This window comes from Myxocyprinus asiaticus, chromosome 33 (genome assembly GCF_019703515.2).
Source record: "Myxocyprinus asiaticus isolate MX2 ecotype Aquarium Trade chromosome 33, UBuf_Myxa_2, whole genome shotgun sequence".
Taxonomy (NCBI): domain Eukaryota; kingdom Metazoa; phylum Chordata; class Actinopteri; order Cypriniformes; family Catostomidae; genus Myxocyprinus; species Myxocyprinus asiaticus.
The window spans coordinates 10,383,066-10,406,221 of record NC_059376.1 but is presented as its reverse complement, the minus strand read 5'-3'; the positions used below and the strand labels follow the sequence as shown (position 1 = coordinate 10,406,221).

At 42.1% G+C, this 23,156-nt stretch overlaps 1 pseudogene; it reads right to left on the bottom strand.

Moving 5' to 3' along the window:
* Nucleotides 1–11,351: 11,351 nt before the first annotated feature.
* On the bottom strand, nt 11,352–16,492 carry LOC127423988 (indoleamine 2,3-dioxygenase 2-like; annotated as a pseudogene).
* Nucleotides 16,493–23,156: the final 6,664 nt, after the last annotated feature.

Genomic DNA, 23,156 nt, shown 5'->3' with positions numbered 1-23,156 from the left:
TATTTCAAGCAACATATTGCAAAACATTTGACTGTATATATATTTTAAGAAGACTCATCAGTGCCGAAGGCTCTTTAGCATTAAATAGAATTATGTTTTTCCTTGTTTGCTGCAAGCTGTTCTAATATATAGTGATTACTTTCAAGGATTTTCCTGCTCATGTGATCGGCTTAAAATAAAATTGTCACTGAAATAGAGCACAATAGTTCCCGCCCAATCTTTCACCCATCTTGTAAAGTGTTTTTTCCATTAATTTTCTCCGTAGGGAATTCATAACAGTCTTTGTAAAAGCATTCTAAGCCATGAACCAAGCCAAACAGCTCAAAAGGAAATCAAAACATTACAAAATTTGATTTGAAGCAAAAAAGTATTTGAAAATTGGACAAAAAGACAAAGGTATAAGACTGTGTACTTAACATCTTTAATGAGGGAATGAACTAAATTCATTCCCTCATTAAACTCTGCGTTCCCTCGGCTCCACTGCGGCCCTTCAGCCTGTCAGCTTTGCCGGGGTCCCTCGTCCCTCCAGCTCCTCCTTGGTCTGTCGGTCACCTGGCTCCGCTTTGGCTCTCCGATCCTCTGGCTGCGCCTCGTCCCTCTGATCTGTCAGCTCCACCAGGGACCTCCTTCCCTATGGCTCCACCTTGGTCCTCAGTCCCACCGGCTCCACCTCAGTCTTCTGATCCCCCAGCTCCGCCTTGCTCCTCCGATCCCCCAGCTCCGCCTTGCTCCTCCGATCCCCCAGCTCCGCCTTGCTCCTCCGAGCCTCCAGCACCGCCTTGCTCCTCCCTGCCATCGGCTCCACCCTGGCCCTTCGAGTCTTCGGCTACTCTCCGGGCACCAAGTTCCATGGCTCCGCCCCTCGAGCCTCTCACGGCTCCACCTTCCATGGCTCCGTCCCACGAGCCTCTCATGGCCCTGGTCCCATGCCCCTCGCCTTTTCTCGCCATGCCACACCCCACACCTCAAGACACCCCCCCCCCCAGCTCCCTACAGAACTTTGGAACTTTTTGTGTTTGTTCTTGTGTTGGGGTGTCGGGAGCCGCCCCTTAGCGGGGAGGATATGTCATGTGTATTTTGTTGATTCATGTCTTTTACTTTGAAAAGTTTAGTTCCTGTTCCCTGGTCATGTGATTTCATGTTTTCCCTCCATGTTCACGTGTCATGTTTTCATTTGGTTTATTGTTTAATTATCTTGTTATCAGTTCTGTTTGTTCATTGGTTTATGTTCCCCCATGTCTTGTTTTTAAGCCCTCATGTTTGCCATTGTCCATTGTCAAGTATTGAATGTGAATGTTGAATGTAACTTTGTAGTCAAGTCAAGCCAAGCCATAGTCAAGTCCATGTTCATGTTTTATGTTTTCTTTCACGTTTATAGTTAGGGTTTTTTGGATTATCACTTTGTAAATAAACTGCACTTGGGTTCTCTTCATCTTCACGTCATCGTCTTCATCATTGCCAGTTCCATCAATGTTACAATGTGGGACATTTGAGTTCTAATTTAAATGAAATGGAATTCTATGTTGATTCTATGGCACAAAATGTCCATAACACTCATTTTCATTGAAGGAAGACCATGTATGTGGTTCAAATAGGAGGCAAATTTGATGGTGGTGGTTGAGGAGATTCCCCCTATACTATGTAAAGTGCTTTGAGTGCCTAGAAAAGTGCTATATAAATGCAAGGAATTAAATTTAATTAATTAATTTTAAAAAATCAAAATTACTCACAAGGTAAAATAACAAAAGAATGTCAATTTTGGATGGATAGTCAGACGCCATGCGAAGGGCAGACTTGTGAGAGACAGCTCTGTGCACTTTGCTAATTTTTTTTATTATTTTCATGATATAATCCAGTGAAATTCGATACACCCAGTTACACATTTACTGTTTGAGGTAAACATGGCAAAGAAGTCAAAATCCTCGGGCTCTGGAGACATTAAAAGACACTTACGGGTTCAAGATTAAAGCCCAGACAGGCCTGTGGACCGGGGACTCGATTTGGATGGCGCGGCGGGAGAAGTAATCCAGCGTCACCTGTCCAACATGTCGGTGATGTTGACGAAAGTACTTGCGGATCTCACTGTAATCCATCGATCGATTACGGCGATGGAAAAAAAAAAATATCTGAGCTAGTCACAAGAGTGACAGATGTTGAAAAACAAATCGATTATTTTGAGTCGTCAGAAAGGGAATTAGCCGCTAATCTGCCCGCAATCAAAGTTGATTTGGAATGTGTTTTTGAAAAGCTTGAAGATCTTGAGAATAGAAGCCGCAGGAATAACATTCGAATCGTTGGAATTCATGAGCAAGAGATATGGTGAAATTCCTAGTGGAGCTTTTCCCGAGTCTGCTCGACATAACAGGCCACAAGCTGGAAATCGAGCGAGCTCACAGAGTCCCAGCTCACAGATCTGCTGAGGGAGGAAGGCCCCAATCGATTCTGGCCAAATATTTGAAATCATCCGATAAAGATCTCGTGGTGCGCCAGGCGAGGAACAAAGGAAAGCTTTCTTGGAAGAATTACAATATTTTCTTGTTCCCGGACTTTGCGAACTCGACAAGAGTGAAACGCAATCGGTTTAGGGAATGCAAGAAACACTTACATCAGCGGAAGATCATCGGAAGATTTTGCTCTGATGTTTCCAGCCAGACTGAGAATAAACACCAAGGATGGCAGCAAAGTATTTACATGTCCCAATCAGGCAATGGCTTTTATTGAAACAATGGGTGAGTAACCACTGGTTGTTTTTCTTGTGAGTGGATTGACTCACTGTACATACTCTGGCTTTCGGAGGAAGCTGGGCGCCATTTTTGTTTCCTTTTGCGTTGGCTCTGCCGAGTGGTTGGAGTTTGTTTTGTTTTGTGGATTAACACTTTTCCTTAAAGAAACTTTTGCATTGACGGAAGATCACTTTTACAATGAACGGATGACCACAAAATATCTACATGCCCACACAAAGGATGTCTTTTATAAAGTTGGCGGACTGTGTAAATCATGGGATATACTTTTATGCGGCCTCCGAGTGAATTGACTCTTGACCATCCGAGGAACAGGGATGCGTGTTTCGTTTCCTTTTGTGCTGGTTCCGCCTAGCGGTTGGAGCTTGTTTTGTTAAATAACATTACTTTGGGACAGTTATGGATGAATCTGTCAGTTTCTTGAGCTTATGCCTAATGTTGGCTGGAGTATGATTTGTGGAGTATTTTCATGGGACATTGGAATGATTATGTCATCTGCTGCACTCATCAGCTGGCTCACTGAAGATTTGTTTGTCTGGCTGAGGAAAATGAATGGCTTTATATTGGCTGGAATTTGTTTTGTGAATGAACACACCTTTGAGACAGTTCTGTGAATGTGTCTACACGTTCTTTGTGTTTATTCTGCCTATTGGATGGGGTTTGTTTTACAAAATATTTGATGTTATGTAATTTTGCCATACAAATTTGTGAGGCAAAATTGAGCAATCCAATGGCAAAGTTGTCACGGGGGCTCTCGTAGGCGTGCATGGACTCTTTGAGTTTAAAGGGATTGACGCTGGTTGGCACTGTCATGCGCGGGGTTAATGCGTACATCTTTTTTCTGTTTGTTTTGTTTGGGGTTTTATTGTTGCATTAATGTTGAAATGTGGTCTTCATAATTTTTTTTCTATTATATCAAAATGTCGAATGTTAATATGAGTATACTATCTCTCTCCACATGGAATGTGAATGGGTTGGGGCACCCCATAAAAAGAAGGAAGGTTATTTCTTTTCTTAAACATAAGAAATATGATATAGTCTTTTTTTCAAGAAACACATCTTTCCCTGCAGGAAGCTGAAAAATTTGGGAAGATATGGGGTGGACATGTTTTCTTTAGTGTTGGCTCAAGTAAGAGCAAGGGAGTCGTCATGGTTACTTGTGTAACCTCTGTTCCCTGATGGAGGGAACGAGACGTTGTGTCAATGTAGTGACACTAGGGGTCACTCTTGGGAGCCCAAGACACCTCTGGTCTTTGATAAAAGGCCAATGAAAATTGGCGAGTGGTATTTGCATGCCACTCCCCCAGACATACAGGTATAAAAGGAGCTGGTATGCAACCACTCTTTCAGGTTTTATGCTGAGGAGCCGATATAAGGTCCGGCCATTTCAGCGGGTAGTTCAGCATTGTGGCAGCAGGGACACAACGTCTCGTTCCCTCCATCAGAGAACGGAGGTTACACAAGTAACCATGACGTTCCCTATCTGTCACTCACTCGATGTTGTGTCGATGTAGTGACACTAGGGGTCCCTATATGAAACACCACAATTGGCTGAAATGTGTTATGTGAACTGGCGGTGTGTGGTGGGCAGACTACTGTGTGCCTCACAGCCAGCACACCAGGTTGACATGTAACCACCCCCAACATAGTTATGAGTGGTGAACTGCCCTTTTTGGGGACAAGTCGACTACCCAAGAGATAGAGACAGGCTTAACCCAGTCGTGGCCTTTTCCACTCCCTAAAAAAGAAGGGGGATTATCCGACTAGGCTACCAGGTCTAGTCGGGGGGTGTCCCTCCCATGGGGAAGACATAGCGGAGACCACGCCTCACCCAAAGAGAGGGGGGGATATTTAAGTGGAAGGATATGTCTCATGGTCTTTCCAACCATGTGGAGAGTCTTCAAGGTAGATCCTGCCCAATGGGGGAAGAGTTACTACAAACATGGAGACTGGGGCAGAGGGGCTTTGCCCAAGGAAGATGCAGTTTGCCGACAGAGAAACAAATTAGCTGAAGATATAGATATCGCATGGGGTTAGCGGGCTGAAAAGACGGTGACAGACCGGCGTGATGACCACGCAATGTGTCCCGTGGCACCATGCTCATCTCGGAACTCAAGTCTGGAGCTAGTGCTGAAGCGGCCTCATATGCATCAACCCGAGAGGGGTGGCCACCGCCGAGGATGCCATATGCCCCAGGAGCCTCTGAAAAAGTTTCAGTGGAACCGCTATTTTCTGTTTGAATGCCTTGAAACAGGCCAGCACCGACTGGGCGCACTTGTTCGTAAGGCGCGCCGTCAAGGAGACTGAGTCCAACTCCAAATTAAGAAAAGAGATGCTCTGAACCGGGAGGAGCTTGCTCTTTTCCCAGTTGACCTGAAGCCCTAGTCGGCTGAGGTGTGAGAGCACCAGGTCCCTGTGTGTGCACAACATGTCTCGAGAGTAAGTTAGGATTAGCCAGTCGTCGAGATAGTTGAGAATGCGAATGCCCACCTCCTGTCTGCTGCTTCACCGCCGAGAACTGCTGGGCAAAGTCCTCGACGGTGTCGCCGAATAGGCCCACCTGGGAAATAGGGGCAGCAAGGAACCGTGTCTTGTCAGCCTCGTCCATCTTGACCAGGTTGAGCCAAAGGTGGCACTCCTGGACCACTAGTGTGGCCATCGTCCACCTTCGTCGCTCGGAGAGCGAGGTCATTCGCCGAGCACAGTTCCTGCATCAGATCTGGGGCGGAGCTACCCTCGTGCAGTTCTTTCAACGCCTTGGCTTGGTGGACCTGCAGGAGAGCCATGGCATGCAGGGCGGAGGCGGCTTGTCCAGCCACACTGTAGGCTTTAGCCATCAGGGATGATGTGAGCCTACAGGGCTTGGATGGGAGCTTAGGGCATCTGCGCCAGGTGGTGGCGCTCTGCGGGCATAGGTGCACCGCGAGCACCTTATCCACCGGGGGAATCGCCGTATAGCCCCTGGCTGCCCCGCCATCGAGGGTAGTGAGAGCGGGGGAACTGCGGAATTGGGGCCGGGCAGTAAAAGGTGCCTCCCACGACTTCGTCAGCTCCTCGTGCACTTCCAGGAAGAATGGCACTGGAGCGGGGCGTGGCTGCTTTGAGTGGCACCGCGAGCCCAGGAACCAATCATCAAGCCGCAAGGGTTCAGGGGAGAGTGGAGGGTTCACTCTAACCCGACGCTCGCGGCCGCCCAGGAAAGCATGTCCGTCATTTCGGTATCGGCCTGTGACTGGGCAATCATCCCCAAAGGGGGAAGCCCAGCTGAGGCTTCTGCGTCCGACTGGACAAGCCCGCTCTCCGATGCTGCACTCGAGAGCTCATCATTTTCGCGGGCTCCGAACAAGAAGCCAGACTTGCCGTGAGACGAGCCGGCGAATTCATCGAAGCCTGATTGGGGCAGACGAGCGTGCTGGGGAATGGGAGGTCTGTGGGGGGATACCCGGCGGAGACGATCCCATTGGGGTCCCCAAATCACCCTCAGTTCTAGCCGCGCTGGCCTCATACCCATAGGTAGAAGGAACGAGGCGGGGAGCCGCTGGGGTGGCTTGCTTTCTTACGAAAGCAAGCCGCAACCACAATGTTGCCATGGTCATGTTCTCGCAGTGAGAACATGAACCATCCACATATGCTGCCTCCGTGTGGGTCACGCCCAGACACAAAAGACAGCGATCATGACCATCCGAAGTTGAGAGATAACGACTGCAACCAGGAATAACACACAATCGGAAAGGCATCTTTAAAAAGACGCGTCTTTAAAAAGACATTCCATGTGTGCTGCTCTTTTAGAGAAATATATACTCTTTTAGAGGAGGAAAAGCTCTTTCAGAAAATATACTCTCTTGTTTTTCTGCCGAAGTGCCCAGGGGCGTTCTCTGCAGTGCACCAGTGCAGAGGAGGGAGAAGCCGCTGAAATGCGCCGTCAGATCCAGCAGAGGTGAATGAACAGTAGTATTCAGCAAAATGAGCATGACCGTTCGGCTCTGAAGAGAAAATCTGAATGAGTGGTTGCATACCAGCTCCTTTTATACCCGTATGTCTGGGGGAGTGGCGTGCAAATACCACTCGCCAATTCTCACTGGCCTTTTATCAAAGACCAGAGGTGTCTTGGGCTCCCAAGAGTGACCCCTAGTGTCACTACATCGACACAACGTCGAGTGAGTGACATAGGGAACATGATATTGGTAAATAAACATTTACAATTCAAATTTCTCAAACAGTTTAATAATAAATTAGGAAGAGTCATTATTGTTTTTGCAGAAATTCAGGGGCAAAGTCTGATTTTGGCTAATATTTACACACTTAACGCTGATGATCAAGGCTATTTATAGATCTTGAAGGGATGTTGCAAGCCGCTGGCACCCCTCATGATATAATTTTGGGAGGAGACTTTAATCTTTTGATGGACTCAGTCCTTGATCATAGTGAAGCAAAAGTGTGTAAGCCCCCTAGAGCAACATTGACGCTCCACAGGATGTGTAAAAATCTTGGTCTTACAGATATTTGGAGACATTTGAACCCATCTGGTAGAGACTATAATTTTTTTTCATCAGTTCATAAGATTTATTCTAGAATAGATTTTTTTAAAATATCCAAATCCCTCATTTCATCTGTTGTTGATTGCTCAATTGGAAACATTTTAGTCTCGGATCACGACCTGGTGAGTTTAGAGGTGTTGCCACATATAGAGAAAAAGTAATCATATAGTTGGTGCCTTAATGTATCCCTTTTGCAAAATCCTGATTTCCAACAAATGTTAAAGACTGAAATCAGTGTTTATATGGAGACCAACTGGTCCTCGGTATCCTCTGTGGGCGTGGCCTGGGAGGCACTTAAAGCGGTTCTAAGGGGTCGGATCATACAGTATGACTCATTCACCAAAAAATCCAAAGCACGAGAACTCGTGGAGTTGGAAAGAAATATTAAAAGTGCAGAGGCAGAGCTGAAGCGCCGTATGTCAGCTGATGGCCTCAGAGAATTAACCTGATTGAAATATAGATATATTACTATTTTGTCGCAGAAAGTGGCGTTTTGGTTATTCAGGGCAAGACAGTCATACTTTGAGTCAGGGGACAAAGCAGGTAAGCTTTTGGCTAGATATATAAAGCAGAAAGCCTCTTGCTATCATTCCCTCAGTGAAATCTGCTGGTGGTGAAATTTTTACCTCAGCCATTGATATGAATAATGCCTTTAAAGAATTCTATCTTGATCTTTATAGTTCTACATCTTCGTCTACTGATGAGATATTAGAAACTTTGTGGAACCATTAGATCTTCCTAAACTGAAGACTGAGCAAAAAAACGCTCTTGATTCTGAGATAACCTTGGAGGAGCTTGACGAGGTAATTAAGTCCCTACCTACTGGCAAGGCTCCGGCGCCAGATGGTTTTGCCGCAGAATTTTTTAGATCTTATGCTATAGAACTGGCTCCACTTTTGTTAGAAGTTTATACTGAATCATTAAAGAATGGAAAGCTTCCTCCAACCATGACACAAGCCTGGATCAGTTTGATTCTAAAAAAGGACAAAGATCCAAGCGAGTGTAAAAGTTACCGTCCAATCTCCCTGATCCAACTAGATGTAAAAATTTTGGCAAAAATTTTGGCTAACCCATTAAGTAAGGTTGTGACATCTCTTATACATATAGATCAGGTGGGGTTTATTTGGGGCCGCAGCTCTTCTGATAACATCAGGCGTCTCATCAATATCATGTGTTCAGTAGCGAATGATCAGTCTCCGGTTGCTGCCATCTCACTTGACGCCGAAAAGGCGTTTGATATGGTAGAATGGGATTATCTTTTTAAGATTTTGGAAATGTATGGGTTCAGGAGTACATTTATTGGATGGATTAAGTTATTTTATAAACACCCTGTAGCAGCGGTACAAACAAATGGATTACTTTTAGATTATTTTACTCTGAATAGGGGCACTCGGCAGGGTTGCCCTCTTTCCCCATTATTGTTCTGTCTTGCCCTGGAACCATTAGCAGCCACAATAAGAAAGGAGGATGATTTTCCAGGGGTGATTGCGGGAGGTGTGGAGCATAAGCTTCTGCTTTACGCAGATGGTATTTTATTATTCGTCTCCAACCCCACTAGATCTATGCCTTGCCTCCAAAGAATTATTAATTCCTTTTCCAAGTTCTCAGGATACAAAGTCAATTGGTCTAAATCTGAAGCTTTGGCTTTGACAGCGTACTGTCCAGTAACGGCCTTCCAGCTGAGCGCCTTCCAGTGGCCCAAACAGGGCATAAAGTATTTGGGAATTTTATTCCCAGCAAATTTGTCTGATTTAGTCAGAGTTAATTTTGATCCCTTAATAAAAACGTTTTCGAATGATGTGGACAGGTGGGCTTCATTACACTTATCGATGATTGGGAAGGTTAATGTAATTAAAGTGAATTGTATTCCAAAATTCAACTACCTGTTACAATCTCTCCCTATAGATGTCCCCCTCTCTTATTTCAAGCAATTTGATAGCATAGCGAAGTCCTTCATTTGGAATGGTAAGCGTGCCAGGTTAAATTTCAATAAGTTACACAGGCCGATTGACAAGTTGGGTTAGACCTACCCAAGATTTTGTTTTATTATTCTGCATTCGGTCTCAGACATTTGGCTCATTGGTCACTTCCACCTGAGAGAGCCCCTCCATGGTTTTGTATTGAAAAGGAAGCTCTTGCCCCTATCTCGCCTCTGCATAGCCTTCGATCAAATTAATCGGAGAAGTTAAGTCACACCCCGTTATTTTGCATTTACACTCGATATGGACAAAAGTGTCCAGAGTGTTTAATTCGGATATTTATTTAAACGTAGCCTCGAGTATATTGCAGAACCCTAAACTATGCATTAATAAGTTCCCTTTCTGTTGGTCAGATTGGATTGTGAGGGAGGTTAATACACTCGGTGACCTATATGAGAGTGGAGTATTGAGATCTTTTGAAAATTTGGTTCAAAATTTTGAGATTCCCAGATCTCAATTTTATAAGCATTTACAGCTGCGCCAACTACTCAGCACTGTTTTTGGGAGTGGCACGCACCCCCCTAGTGCGGCAGATACTCTGGGAGTGGTGATTACTGCTTTTAGAAAAGGTCATGAGGCATCAGTGTATTACTCCCTGCTAATTCAGAGTCTGGGGGACGGAGCTTTAAATTCCCTCAAAAAATTATGGGAGGTAGATTTAAATTTGGTTTTGGAGGAGGGAGTGTGGGCTAGGATTCTTAAAAACATCAAGTCTGCATCTAGAGATGCAAGGGTGCGCCTTATGCAATTTAAGATTCTACATAGATTTTACTGGACCCCTTCTAAATTGTATAGGCTTGGTCTTAAGGACACCTGCTGGCGATGCCATTTAGAAGATGGAGACACCACCCATGTTTTTTGGGGGTGTCGTAAGATACAGGAGTTCTGGTTGAGGGTCCAGAATTTTATGGCCAACGTATTGGGTACTCGGATCTCCTTTTGCCCCAGGCTCTGTATTTTGGGTGACGGGGCGGTCATTGATGTAGGAGATAAGTACATGAAGAATTGGATCCTGGCCGGTGTTATGGTGGGCAGACAGGGTATCCTTAGAGGATGGAAGTCAGCTGGAGCCCCCTCATTTTGTGAGTGGTACGAGGAGATGGGCAGGGTGGCAGCTTGGGAAGAGTTGTCATATAGAAGGCTAGCAACATGGATATGTTCATCAGGAGGTGGGGCAGCTATTTGGTCTTTTTGGAGGGTTCTCGGGGAGGGGCAGTGGAGGGAGACATGTTTTTTAAATGTGTATGTTGTAGCCTTTTTGTTTTTGAAAATATACTTTTTAAAAATGTATTTCAAAATATTTTCTTCTGTTTTATTGTTTGTTTGTGTGTCTTTGTCAATTGTATTTGACCACTGGGGTAACTGTTTGTGTTGGGTGGTGGGGTGAGGTGGTTAATGTTCGGGAGGAAGGGTTGTAAATAATATAATGTGATTCCATATATTCTGTTATATATATATATGTGTTATATGGAATCAATAAACTTTTAATAACAAAAAAAAAAAGAATGTCAATTTGGCAGTTTTCCAAAAAGGAACCAAAAATAGCCATAACATATACAGTATTTTTTAAACCTTCTGATATGATGGGCAAATAAATAGATTAGTAACAATCAATGGGAAAGTCAACAAGGTACATGTAGGCTACATACTTCACCAGAAATACTTTATTTAGATTACTAGAAATAGTGCAGAATTTTCCGATTTTCAATGTGGTCTTAGACTATAGGACCCCACTGTAATGAGAATTTATGGAATGTTGGCATTAACTCTATTTTGAGACAAGTTGTTACACTTTTTTTTTAGAGTTAACACTAATTTTTTAGAGTTGCTTTCTGTATCACAGTCATTGATGGGTCTGTCAAGAGTTGTTTCCCACTTGTATATTGTGAGATAGAACTGTCCTTGGTTTCAACTCATACTGTCTTCAGAAAGATCATAATGCTAGAACCTCCAGTCCCTCTTTCCTCCAGCTCCTCAACAAATCCCTGCTCGCTAGCACGGAGCTGTTTGGCACGAGAGGCCGGTATAGTGATGAAACGGGTGACAATGTTGATGTGGTAATTACGAAAGTCCACCAGTCGAGCCACACATTGTTCGAACATGTGCGTTAGACACTCGTCTGCTTGCTGAAGCACAAATTTGCACAGGGATGGGCGGCTAGAGATGTCCTCGATGAAATGCTTATGAGACGGGGGCATGTGGTCCCTCATTCTTCTCAAGAAGGCCCCTGACTGGACAGAACTGACATTAAATTAAACAATAAACAATACTCTGAATATAAAGATGTCTTGATGTTCAAATGTAGTTAAATGCAATCAAAAGTAAACTTCCCCTCCATTTAATATAGGAATAAAATTTTATTTTATTCCTATATTACTGTAATATATACTTCATTACTGTCTGTCCAGACACATTAAAACTATTTTAATGAAAATCAGCATCAATTAAATGCAGTACAACAAACACTACCATTATGAATACTTACAACTGTACTTTACAAAATGACTTGACAATTTAAATATATACACTGGCGGCCAAATGTTTCTGCTCTTATGGAAAGAAATTGGTAATCTCCACGTGCAGCAATAACAGCTTTGCAGATCCTTGGCATTCTGGCTGTCAGATTGTCCAGATACTCAGGTGACATTTCACCCCACACTTCCTGTAGCACTTGCCATAGATGTGGCTGTCTTGTCAGGCACTTCTCACACACCTTACAGTCTAGCTGATCCCACAAAAGCTCAATGGGATTAAGATCCATTACACTCTTTTCCAATTATCTGTGTTTCTTTGCCCACTCTAACCTTTTCTTTTTGTTTTTCTGTTTCAAAGGTGGCTTTTTCTTTGCAATTCTTCCCATAAGGCCTGCACCCCTGAGTCTTCTCTTTACTGTTGTACATGAAACTGGTGTTGAGCGGGTAGAATTCAATGAAGCTGTCAGCTGAGGACATGTGAGGTGTCTATTTCTCAAACTAGAGACTCTGATGTACTTATCCTCTTGTTTAGTTGTACATCTGGCCTTCCACATCTCTTTCTGTCCTTGTTAGAGCCAGGTGTCCTTTGTCTTTGAAGACTGTAGTGTACACCTTTTTGTGAAATTTCAAACATTGTATAGCCTTCATTCCTCAAAACAATGACTGACTTATGAGTTTCTAGGGAAAGCTGTTTCTTTTTGCCATTTTTGACCTAATAGTGACTAAGACATGCCAGTCATAAATACAAATACAAAGCAATACAAATAAGACAAATGTCACTAACAAAGTATTACAATAAAGCCGTTTTAATGAACCTGAGTTGATTTATCATCTAAATGTATTACCGTGCATTAGTTTGAGGGCCTGCTTCATGCTGTATATGGCCTGAATGACTACATCCAGAGCTTTGGTGACCATAGCAACGTCATTATAATGGACACCGCTGACGCCTTCAGGGATTGACTATACAAAGAAAAAGCTTCTTTATTTGTATAATTTAATAGATATTGCATACATGTACTGAGTACTATAGTACTGAGCTGCTTTTTGTTCAAATAACACAGAGTATCAAAAGCAATTATTTACTATTATGGCTTCCACTATGCAGCTCAGTGAACTGTTTGTGAACTATGGCATTTGCAAAGCATTTAAAGGTGTCAGACCTTCAGGCCAGGGACAGCTGCCAACTTCACGAGCAGTGTAACCAGAAAAAACCCTCTCACGCTCTCGCCTCCAGGCAATGTCAACAGCAACTCCAAGTTTCTACAGGAAGCAACAACAGTCACCATGAATGGCAGATCAGAAGTACTAGCTATATCCCAGATGAGCATGTGGTTTGCAAATTACTTTTTTTCACATGGTGTGACTGTGGAGTTCTTTCCTTGAAATCTTTGACGTTAACGCCGTTCTACGGTCAGATGCTGCAAGGGGGCATGAATACACATGGAGCCTATTGTACATAATGAGATGGCTCCATCTGCTGGTTCTATAAATCAATAACATGCAATGAATATTTCTTTTAATACTTACAGGTGCATCTCAATAAATTAGAATGTCGTGGAAAAGTTCATTTATTTCAGTAATTCAACTCAAATTGTGAAACTCGTGTATTTAATAAATTCAATGCACACAGACTGAAGTAGTTTAAGTCTTTGGTTCTTTTAATTGTGATGATTTTGGCTCACATTTAACAAAAACCCACCAATTCACTATCTCAAAAAATTAGAATATGGTGACATGCCAATCAGCTAATCAACTCAAAACATCTGCAAAGGTTTCCTGAGCCTTCAAAATGGTCTCTCAGTTTGGTTCACTAGGCTACACAATCATGGGGAAGACTGCTGATCTGACAGTTGTCCAGAAGATAATCATTGACACCCTTCACAAGGAGGGTAAGCCACAAACATTCATTGCCAAAGAAGCTGGCTGTTCACAGAGTGCTGTATCCAAGCATGTTAACAGAAAGTTGAGTGGAAGGAAGAAGTGTGGAAGAAAAAGATGCACAACCAACCGAGAGAACCGCAGCCGTATGAGGATTGTCAAGCAAAATCGATTCAAGAATTTGGGTGAACTTCACAAGGAATGGACTGAGGCTGGGGCATGTCAAGGAATTTGGCTACAGTTGTCGTATTCCTCTTGTTAAGCCACTCCTGAACCACAGACAACGTCAGAGGCGTCTTACCTGGGCTAAGGAGAAGAAAAACTGGACTGTTGCCCAGTGGTCCAAAGTCCTCTTTTCAGATGAGAGCAAGTTTTGTATTTCATTTGGAAACCAAGGTCCTAGAGTCTGGAGGAAGGGTGGAGAAGCTCATAGCCCAAGTTGCTTGAAGTCCAGTGTTAAGTTTCCACAGTCTGTGATGATTTAGGGTGCAATGTCATCTGCTGGTGTTGGTCCAATGTGTTTTTTGAAAACCAAAGTCACTGCACCCGTTTACCAAGAAATTTTGGAGCACTTCATGCTTCCTTCTGCTGACCAGCTTTTTAAAGATGCTGATTTCATTTTCCAGCAGGATTTGGCACCTGCCCACACTGCCAAAAGCACCAAAAGTTGGTTAAATGACCATGGTGTTGGTGTGCTTGACTGGCCAGCAAACTCACCAGACCTGAACCCCATAGAGAATCTATGGGGTATTGTCAAGAGGAAAATGAGAAACAAGAGACCAAAAAATGCAGATGAGCTGAAGGCCACTGTCAAAGAAACCTGGGCTTCCATACCACCTCAGCAGTGCCACAAACTGATCACCTCCATGCCACACCGAATTGAGGCAGTAATTAAAGCAAAAGGAGCCCCTACCAAGTATTGAGTACATATACAGTAAATGAACATACTTTCCAGAAGGCCAACAATTCACTAAAAATGTTTTTTTTATTGGTCTAATGATGTATTCTAATTTTTTGAGATAGTGAATTGGTGGGTTTTTGTTAAATGTGAGCAAAATCATCACAATTAAAAGAACCAAAGACTTAAACTACTTCAGTCTGTGTGCATTGAATTTATTTAATACACGAGTTTCACAATTTGAGTTGAATTACTGAAATATATGAACTTTTCCACGACATTCTAATTTATTGAGATGCACCTGTACTCCATGGAAAAAGGTCTGGGAGCAATCATCATCCAGTTGTGCATGGAAAAACAAATACACCATTACAGTTAGTTTGCTTTATAGTACACAACATGTCAGATCTGCAACATAGCTAATTTGTCTAAATATACAGTATATGCAGATCAATATAAATGCCACCAAAATACTGGACATGCAGCGATTATTTACAACGAGAAAAAAAATACGTTGAATCAGCAAAATTCAAATTTTAATTTAGGATTTTCCCCATATGCTCAGAAATGGCCCTGATACTGTGTAATATGATTTAATGTTTTAAACCAGTTATTGTTAATGATTTGCTTGAGCTGGTTTACATTTTTAAACGCAAAATGTACATGGCAAAAATGTTTTTAAATCTGTGATGTGGGTGACATGGTGGGACCATAAACAACATTTGACGCAATTTATATTACATAATAAAAAAAACAAACAAAAAAACAAAACATAAAAAATAAAAAAAATGATAAGCAGCAGTATGTGAACAATGTTCTTTACTACAAAAATGAAATGCTCTGCTAGGAATTCTATGAACACTTTTAATATTAAACCACTTTTAATATATGATGAGCCTTAATATAACAGTGAGTTTACCCATCTAGGTCTGTTTTTTTCCAGTTGGCAAGGACTGTATCAATGTGGATGAGGATTGGGAGCAGACCCAGTCTCTGAGACACCTCCCAAAATGGCACTGACAAATTCTGCAGTTGCACCTGAGAGAGATCATAACAAGTACAGTATAAGCACACACATATTAAGTATCAAAGGATTTGGTACAGTTCTCTTGAAGGGACAGTTCACCCAAAAATGAAAATTCTCTCATCATTTACTCACCCTCATGCCATCCCAGAAATGTATGTCTTTCTTTCTTCTGCAGAACACAAACGAAGATTTTTAGAAGAATATTTCAGCTCTGTTGGTCCATACAATGCAAATGAATGGTTACAAGAACTTTGAATTTCCAAAAAAGCACATAAAGGTAGCACTAAAGTAATCCATACGACTCCAGTGGTTAAATACATATCTTCAGAAGTGATATGATAGATGTGGGTGAGAAACAGATCAATATTTAAGTCCTTTTTTACTATCAATCTCCACTTTAACATTCTTCTTTTGTTTTTGGTGATTCACATTCTTTGTGCATATCTGCACCTACTGGGCAGGGAGGAGTTAAATATTGTTCTGTTTCTTACTCACACCTATCATATCACTTCTGGAGATGTAGATTTTACCTCTGGAGTCGTATAGATTACATTTATGATGCCTTTATGTGCTTTTTGGAGATTCAAAGTTCTTGTCACCATTCACTTGCATTGTATGGACTAACAGAGCTGAAATGTTCTTCTAAAAATCTTCATTTGTGTTCAGCAGAAGAATGAAAGTCATACACATCTGGTATGGCATGAGGGTGAGTAAATGATGTGAGATTTTTCATTTTTGGGTGAACAATCCCTTTAAGGCAATGGAGATTTCGATGGTCCGTTATGTGGTTCATTCATATTAGTGATTTGAATAGCACATAAAACCATTATCGTACTTTTACTGTTTCTCTCACTCCCTCCTGCCACACGTAACCCATAATCATCACGCTGAAAAAAGATGGGCCAGATGCAGCTCTCGATGGGTCTGCAAGAAGTGAGTCTCTAACAGAGGCATCTGAGATATAAAGATACCGATATCGATCACAGACCAAATCCTAATTGGATTATTAAGCAATGAAGTGCACATATAGGAGTAGTAGTTCATTTAAACAGTTAATATATATTTGTGATATAGCTTTAGCACAAATTTTTAGCACAATATTTTCAAATACAGAATTAAATTGATATGCAAACTGTTAATTTATTCCCAGTTTCTTCATCTCTTTTTAGGTATGGTACTTGTCAATGTATTGTGTACTTAAAATAGTAAGCAAGATCATACATCATGAATACTAAGGCGTAAAAAATGGGAAGAAATTAGTTTTAGGACATTTTTGGCAATGTCCTTTTTAAGAAAAGTAATCAAAATCTAAGTAATCTATATGACTCCAGTGTTTAAATGTATATCTTCAGAAGCAATATGATAGGTGTGGGTGAGAAACAGATCAAAATTTAAGTCCTTTTTTTACTCTAAATCTCCACTTTCACTTTTACTTTTACATCTGAAAGTGAATTTAGAGTAAAAAGGACTTAAATATTGTTCTGTTTCACACCCACACCTATCATATCACTTCTGAAGATACAGATGTAACCACTGGAGTCGTATTGTGTACTTTTATGTTTGCTTTATGTGATTTTTGGAGCTATAAAGGTCTGGTCATCATTCACTTGCATTGTGTGGACCAACAGAGCTCAGCTATTCTTCTAAAAGTCTTTGTTTGTTTTCTGATAAAGAAAGAAATTCATACACATCTAGGATGGCATGAGGGTGAGTAAATGATAAGAGAAGTTCCATTTTTGCGTGAACTAACCTTTTAATTTGGTTGGAAAAGACATAATATGCCTTGGTGTGAGTCTTAAAAAAATCCATAAAATATACCATAAATGTATGCTATTTCACACTCAGAGTGATAAAATCACAGATTATACAGATTAAGGTGTATCTTTGGTGTGTGTGTTTAGGTCTTACACCAATCATTGAAAGAGATGCATTAAATTAAAGATTCTAAGAAATTTACGGCTAGAGAGTTTTTACTGCCCTTATGTGCACAAAATGTGCATTGAAATACGCAACTTTACTAATTATGTCTCTATGGTTTTCTCATAATAAGCAGTCTGTCAGCTTTCTTAAATTTTGATTATGCACTATGTCATGAATCCCGCCTTTGTTGTTCCTCCCACTCACCACCAGAGGGCTCCATCACCTGGGGTTTGACTTTAACTCTCTGGACTCCATTTCCCATAATCCCCATACCTGTCAATGATTACCTGTTCACCTGTTTCCAATTCACTCAGCTATTTAAGTCTCACTCTCACTCGCTGTCATAGCCAGGCTGACATTTCTGAGCGTTTTCTTAGTTTGTTGAATTACCTGTGTATTATCCTGGATTGTTTACCCTGTCTTTGATCCACTGCTGCCTGCCTACTATTACTGCCTTGTTTTACCTGGATATAACCCATTGTTTTATCTGGATAAATCCATTGTTTTACATGGATTGTCTGCCGCCTGCCCCAATCTCTTGCTTGTTTATTGAATACCCCTCTGGACTGCCTTTGATACTACTGCTGCTGGTGATTTACCCCTGCCTGTCTGAATTACTACATTTATTGTTATTAAAAGCTGCACTTGGATCTCAACTCTGTTGACTCATCATTACAGAAGACTTCACCAAAAACCGATCCGGCAGCTTTTTTCAACTAACCACCGAGGTCTCAACTCCTTCATCAAACCCAGCGGCACACCCGGCCTCAGCTAGAACAATTCACAGCACCATGGATATAGCAGCATTCTTCATTCAATTAAGCCAGGCAGACTTATCAATAAGGGAGTACTCCCATTTCTTTTCCACCGTAGCCGCCCACATTGGTTTTGATGATGCCGCTTTGAAATCCATATACTGGATCGGACTCACAGCACGCCAGTGGAGGGAATTGCCAGACTCCGGAGAATACATGTGGGAGGTATATGTAAGACTAGTACTCGAAACACTCGCTTCGGGGAGCCTCCTCTCTCAATCCCAATCCTGGATTCTAAGTCTTCTACGTCTGAAGCCTTCCCATGCCATGTCACAGCCACATCTCAATCTGCTCCTTGCCATGTCACAGCCAAACCTCAGCCTGCTCCATGCCATGTCACAGCCAAACCTCAGCCTGCTCCATGCCATGTCACAGCCAAACCTCAGACTGCTCCATGCCATGTCACAGCCAAACCTCAGCCTGCTCCATGCCATGTCACAGCCACGCCTCAGCCTGCTCCATGCCATGTCACAGCCACGCCTCAGCCTGCTCCATGCCATGTCACAGCCACGCCTCAGCCTGCTCCATGCCATGTCACAGCAACGCCTCAGCCTGCTCCATGCCATGTCACAGCCAAACCTCAGCCTGCTCCATGCCATGTCACAGCCACGTCTGAGTCTGCTCCACACCATGCCACAGTCCAGCCTTCCGCAACTCCTTGCTCGAAGGCCTTCACGGCCCTTGTTTCCAAGTTGAATTATCCGCCACTGATATCGGTGCGTAGGGCCACGAAGACTCTTTCCCACAAATTGCCAGTGCCCACGCCTGCCACGGCCAACAAGCCAATGCCCACGCCTGCCAAAGCCAATGAGCCGACGCCCATGCCTGCCACGGCCAACGAGCCGACACCCACGCCTGCCACAGTCAATGAGCTGGAAGCCTTGTCCGCCCCAGAGCCAGCATTGCCAGCCTCGTCCGCCCCAGAGCCTGCATTGCCTACTTCGGCCATCTGGAGGAGGAGGAGAGGAAAGGCTTCCGTTTCCAAGTCTCAGCCTATGTTCACGACCACAGAAGTCGTTTCCAAGTCTCTGCCCATATTCACAACCACAGAGGTCATCTCCGAGTCTCTGCCCATGTACACGACCACAGAGGTAGTTTCCAAGTCTCTGCCCATGTACACGACCACAGAGGTAGTTTCCAAGTCTCTGCCAGTGTTCACAACCACAGAGGTTGTTTCCAAGTCTCTGCTCATGTCCACTACCACAGAGGTCGTTTCCAAGTCTCTACCAGTGTTCACGACCACAGAGGTCATGTCCAAGTCTCGGCTCATGTTCATGACCACTGAGGTCATTTCCCAGTCATCCTGGACTCTTAGCCTCGAGCCTGCAATGGCTACGCCTTCCATGGCACCGCTCCTCGAACTTCCCACGACTCTGCCTTCTACGGCTTCGCCCTTCAAGCTTGTCACGGCTCCGCCTTCTACGGGTTCTCCGCCTTCTACGGCTTCGCCCCTTGAGCCTCCCATGGCTCCGCCTGCCACGGCTCCACCCCTCGAGCCTGCAAAGCTCCACCTTCCATGGCTTCATCCCTCGAGTCTCCCATGGCTCCACCTTCCACGGCTCTCGTCTCTAGTCTGTGGTCACCACCCAGCTCTCCTGACCCTGTTTCAGCTCAGGAGCCATCAACCAGGCCTTCTGATCCAGTCCCTGAGGTGGCCTCCTGGGTCTCCTGGCCAACCACCTGATCTGCTCTGGTCCTCTGGGTCTCCTGGTCATCCACCTGATCTGCTCTGGTCTTCTGGATCTCCTGGTCGTCTTCCTGATCTGCTCTGGTCTTCTGGATCTCCTGGCCGTCTGCCGGATCTGCTCTGGTCCCCTTGGTCTCATGGCCGTCCGTCTGATCCGCTCTAGTCTTCTGGGTCTCCTGGTCATCCACCTGATCTGCTCTGGTCTTCTGGGTCTCCCGACCGTCTGCCTGATCTGCTCTGGTCTCCTGGGACTCCTGGCCATCTGCCTGACCTGCTCTGGTATCCCTAGTCTCATGGCCGTCTGCCTGGTCTGCTCTGGCTCCCTTGGTCTCCTGGTCTCCATCATTACACACTTCCTATAAAAATTGTGTCTTTTATGTGAAAAATATTCACCTTACATTTTTTTTTTCCATTAAGCAAATAGATAAAGGTCACAGAAAAATCAAACAGTGTCAAAGTGTCTAATGCTTTAAAAGAAAACCAAGCAGTTTAACTATGTGCCTTAACATGGCAGATGAAAAAATCAGTTGTTATAAACTTTCCCACCAGTAGTTACTAGGAAACTCTCAGTGTGTATAGTGGTTAGTATGACAACTTGTGGCTTTGCATGTGAGACTCAATAGGATCTCAATAGTTCCTTTTTCATAAATGTGCCTTTTCCTAAAATTGTCTAACCTGTTCATTTGCACGGTTGTCAAAATGTTATTTAAGTGAAACCATCCATTATTGGAATCCAAAATATTGCATTATACTTAAACAATATTGCTCATTGCATAATACAATTATACATTACAATGGCACAATATGCATAAAGCACAAAGCAGATTACTGTAATACTGATTTGTTAAGTGCAACTAACAAAATGCAGTAAAGTGTCTCTACCTACCAGAGGCTCTGGAAGAATAAACCCACAATCTTCAGAGACATTAAACTTTCTCAAAGACAATAGAGTTTCTACATTTTCACTACAGTGTCCATATTGTTTGATACTATAATAGCAACTCTCTATTTAAACTACTAAGTGTTGGGCATATGCTACTGTCACTGCTCTATACCTGAAAATAAAATGAGCCTTATCTGTCAGACAACAAACCTCTCTCCCCCTCTCTCTCTCTCTCTCTCTCTCACTCTCTACTGCTTTTCTGTTTTACCGTTAACCATGACTTTGCATATAGTACTTATTAATGTGCACATGATTTTTTATTTTGTACAATTACCGGGGCTAGTTGTCACACTTTATATTTTCGTCAGTATTTCTCAGTGTTTTTTTTTTTTTTTTTTTTTTTTTTTGGAAAGTTAGTTTCTAAATAAGTACATATAAAGTATTGGCTACAAAAAAGCTCATGATTATTTTCACCGCTATTGCCCAGGTATAAAAAGATACAGTTCACTGAACATGTGTCAGCCTATTGTGACAATGTGCCCTAAGACTGAGGCATGTTGTGAACAATGGGAATGGGACTTTTCACTCAAAACCTCATAGTTTCTGCGATATAGTCTGTTTGTGACAACTTCCTTGCATTACAAACAGTTTTGGTCTTACCAGCTTGGTTTTGATTCTGTAGTAACCTAAATGGATTGACTGTTTACATGTTGATTACATGTTAATTGACAGCATTGATTATGATTTTTTATCTTATGCAGTCTCTATTTGTGTCAGTCACTGATTCTTGAGGTAAGGGACAAAACAGGTTTTAAATCTTAGTTTTCATTTTAAATTAATTGGAGATGGACATATTTGTAGACATAGGTCTCAGCTAACAAACCATGTAAGGAAACAGGTTTTTATAAAACCGCTTTTTTTTCTGAAAATTGACATTAATTCGCTTCATAATTTACGTCTTACTGTGATTTGTGTCAACTCCATCAGACACACTAAAAAGCATGCTATTTTAATTTTATCCAACCAACAAGAGTGTAAAGTCATTAATAATGTTTTCACACTATTCTGAAAATTCTGAGAGAGTTGACAAAGTGGAATATTTTTCCATCTTAACCATGTGTTGTACACTGGAGCCGTTTTGTGTTTTTCCTCAGTTAAAGCTGCCTCTATAACCTAAACTACAATGCTAAAATTCTTACATAATTCTTAACAGAAAGTATCACAATGGGATGGCGGAGTTGACTTGTTGAAGCTGAGACCACAGAGACATGAACATTGTTTGTTTAAAATAAAAAAAGATCAAACTTACCAGACCACGTGTCCTATTGTTGCATTAATCATGAGCAGGAAGTGGGAAAGGGTTACTCAGAGTTATATCTGACAATGACATTGTCTGATTTATTCATGATTATAAAAAAAAAAAAAAATATCTGATGGAGTTCACACAAAGCAAGGACACAACTTCGATAGGCAGTTGTGACCTCTTACTGAGGACAGGTTAAGTTGCATGTGCTTCCAAGTATAGAGCATGCATTTTAAATAATTCTAATGAAATTATTTAAAAATAAGTATTGAATGCCCTGAGTTTACACATTTCCTTTAGATTTAACTTTTTCGGTATTTTTATTATTACACATTTCTTGATTTTTAACATAAAGAGGACTTTTTTATGTAGGACGTTTTGTCCCTTATATCAAGAATGAGTGCAGAAATTTCAGCATCATTACTTAAGGGTTTTTTAAACTAGGGTCCAAGGACCCTCAGGGGGCTGCTAGGGGGTCCATGGAAAATTTCAGAGAGTAAGAAGTGTAAAACAAATAAATAAATAAATAAAAGTATAAAAGTAAACATGTATCAAATATTACATTATTACTGTTTCATTGTTTTCTAAGGATTATTGGATAATTTTGTCTAATTCTTTAACAATATCACACTTTTTCTCACACAGTATAAATTGGTCTTTATGAAAATATACTGCTGCCTATTAATTAAGTAATTTATTTAATTATTTAATTGTTTATTTTTGGAAGGGGTCCCTTGCAAAGGAATAGTAATTTTTGGAGATCCTTGGAATCAGTAAAAAAAATAAATAAAAATAAAAATAAAAATCCTGACTTTGAATGATTTATATTTAGATTTAACCATGGATAACCCTTAAATCAGGAAATATGGATATAGGCTATACGTTGACCCAGACAGTCATTTAATCTCAGATATGATCAAGATTTCCTGTTTTTATTTTCAGTTTGGGTATGCAGTTAAACAATTGGCATGGTTTACTTTTCAGTTATAGCCAATATTGTTATATTTTTC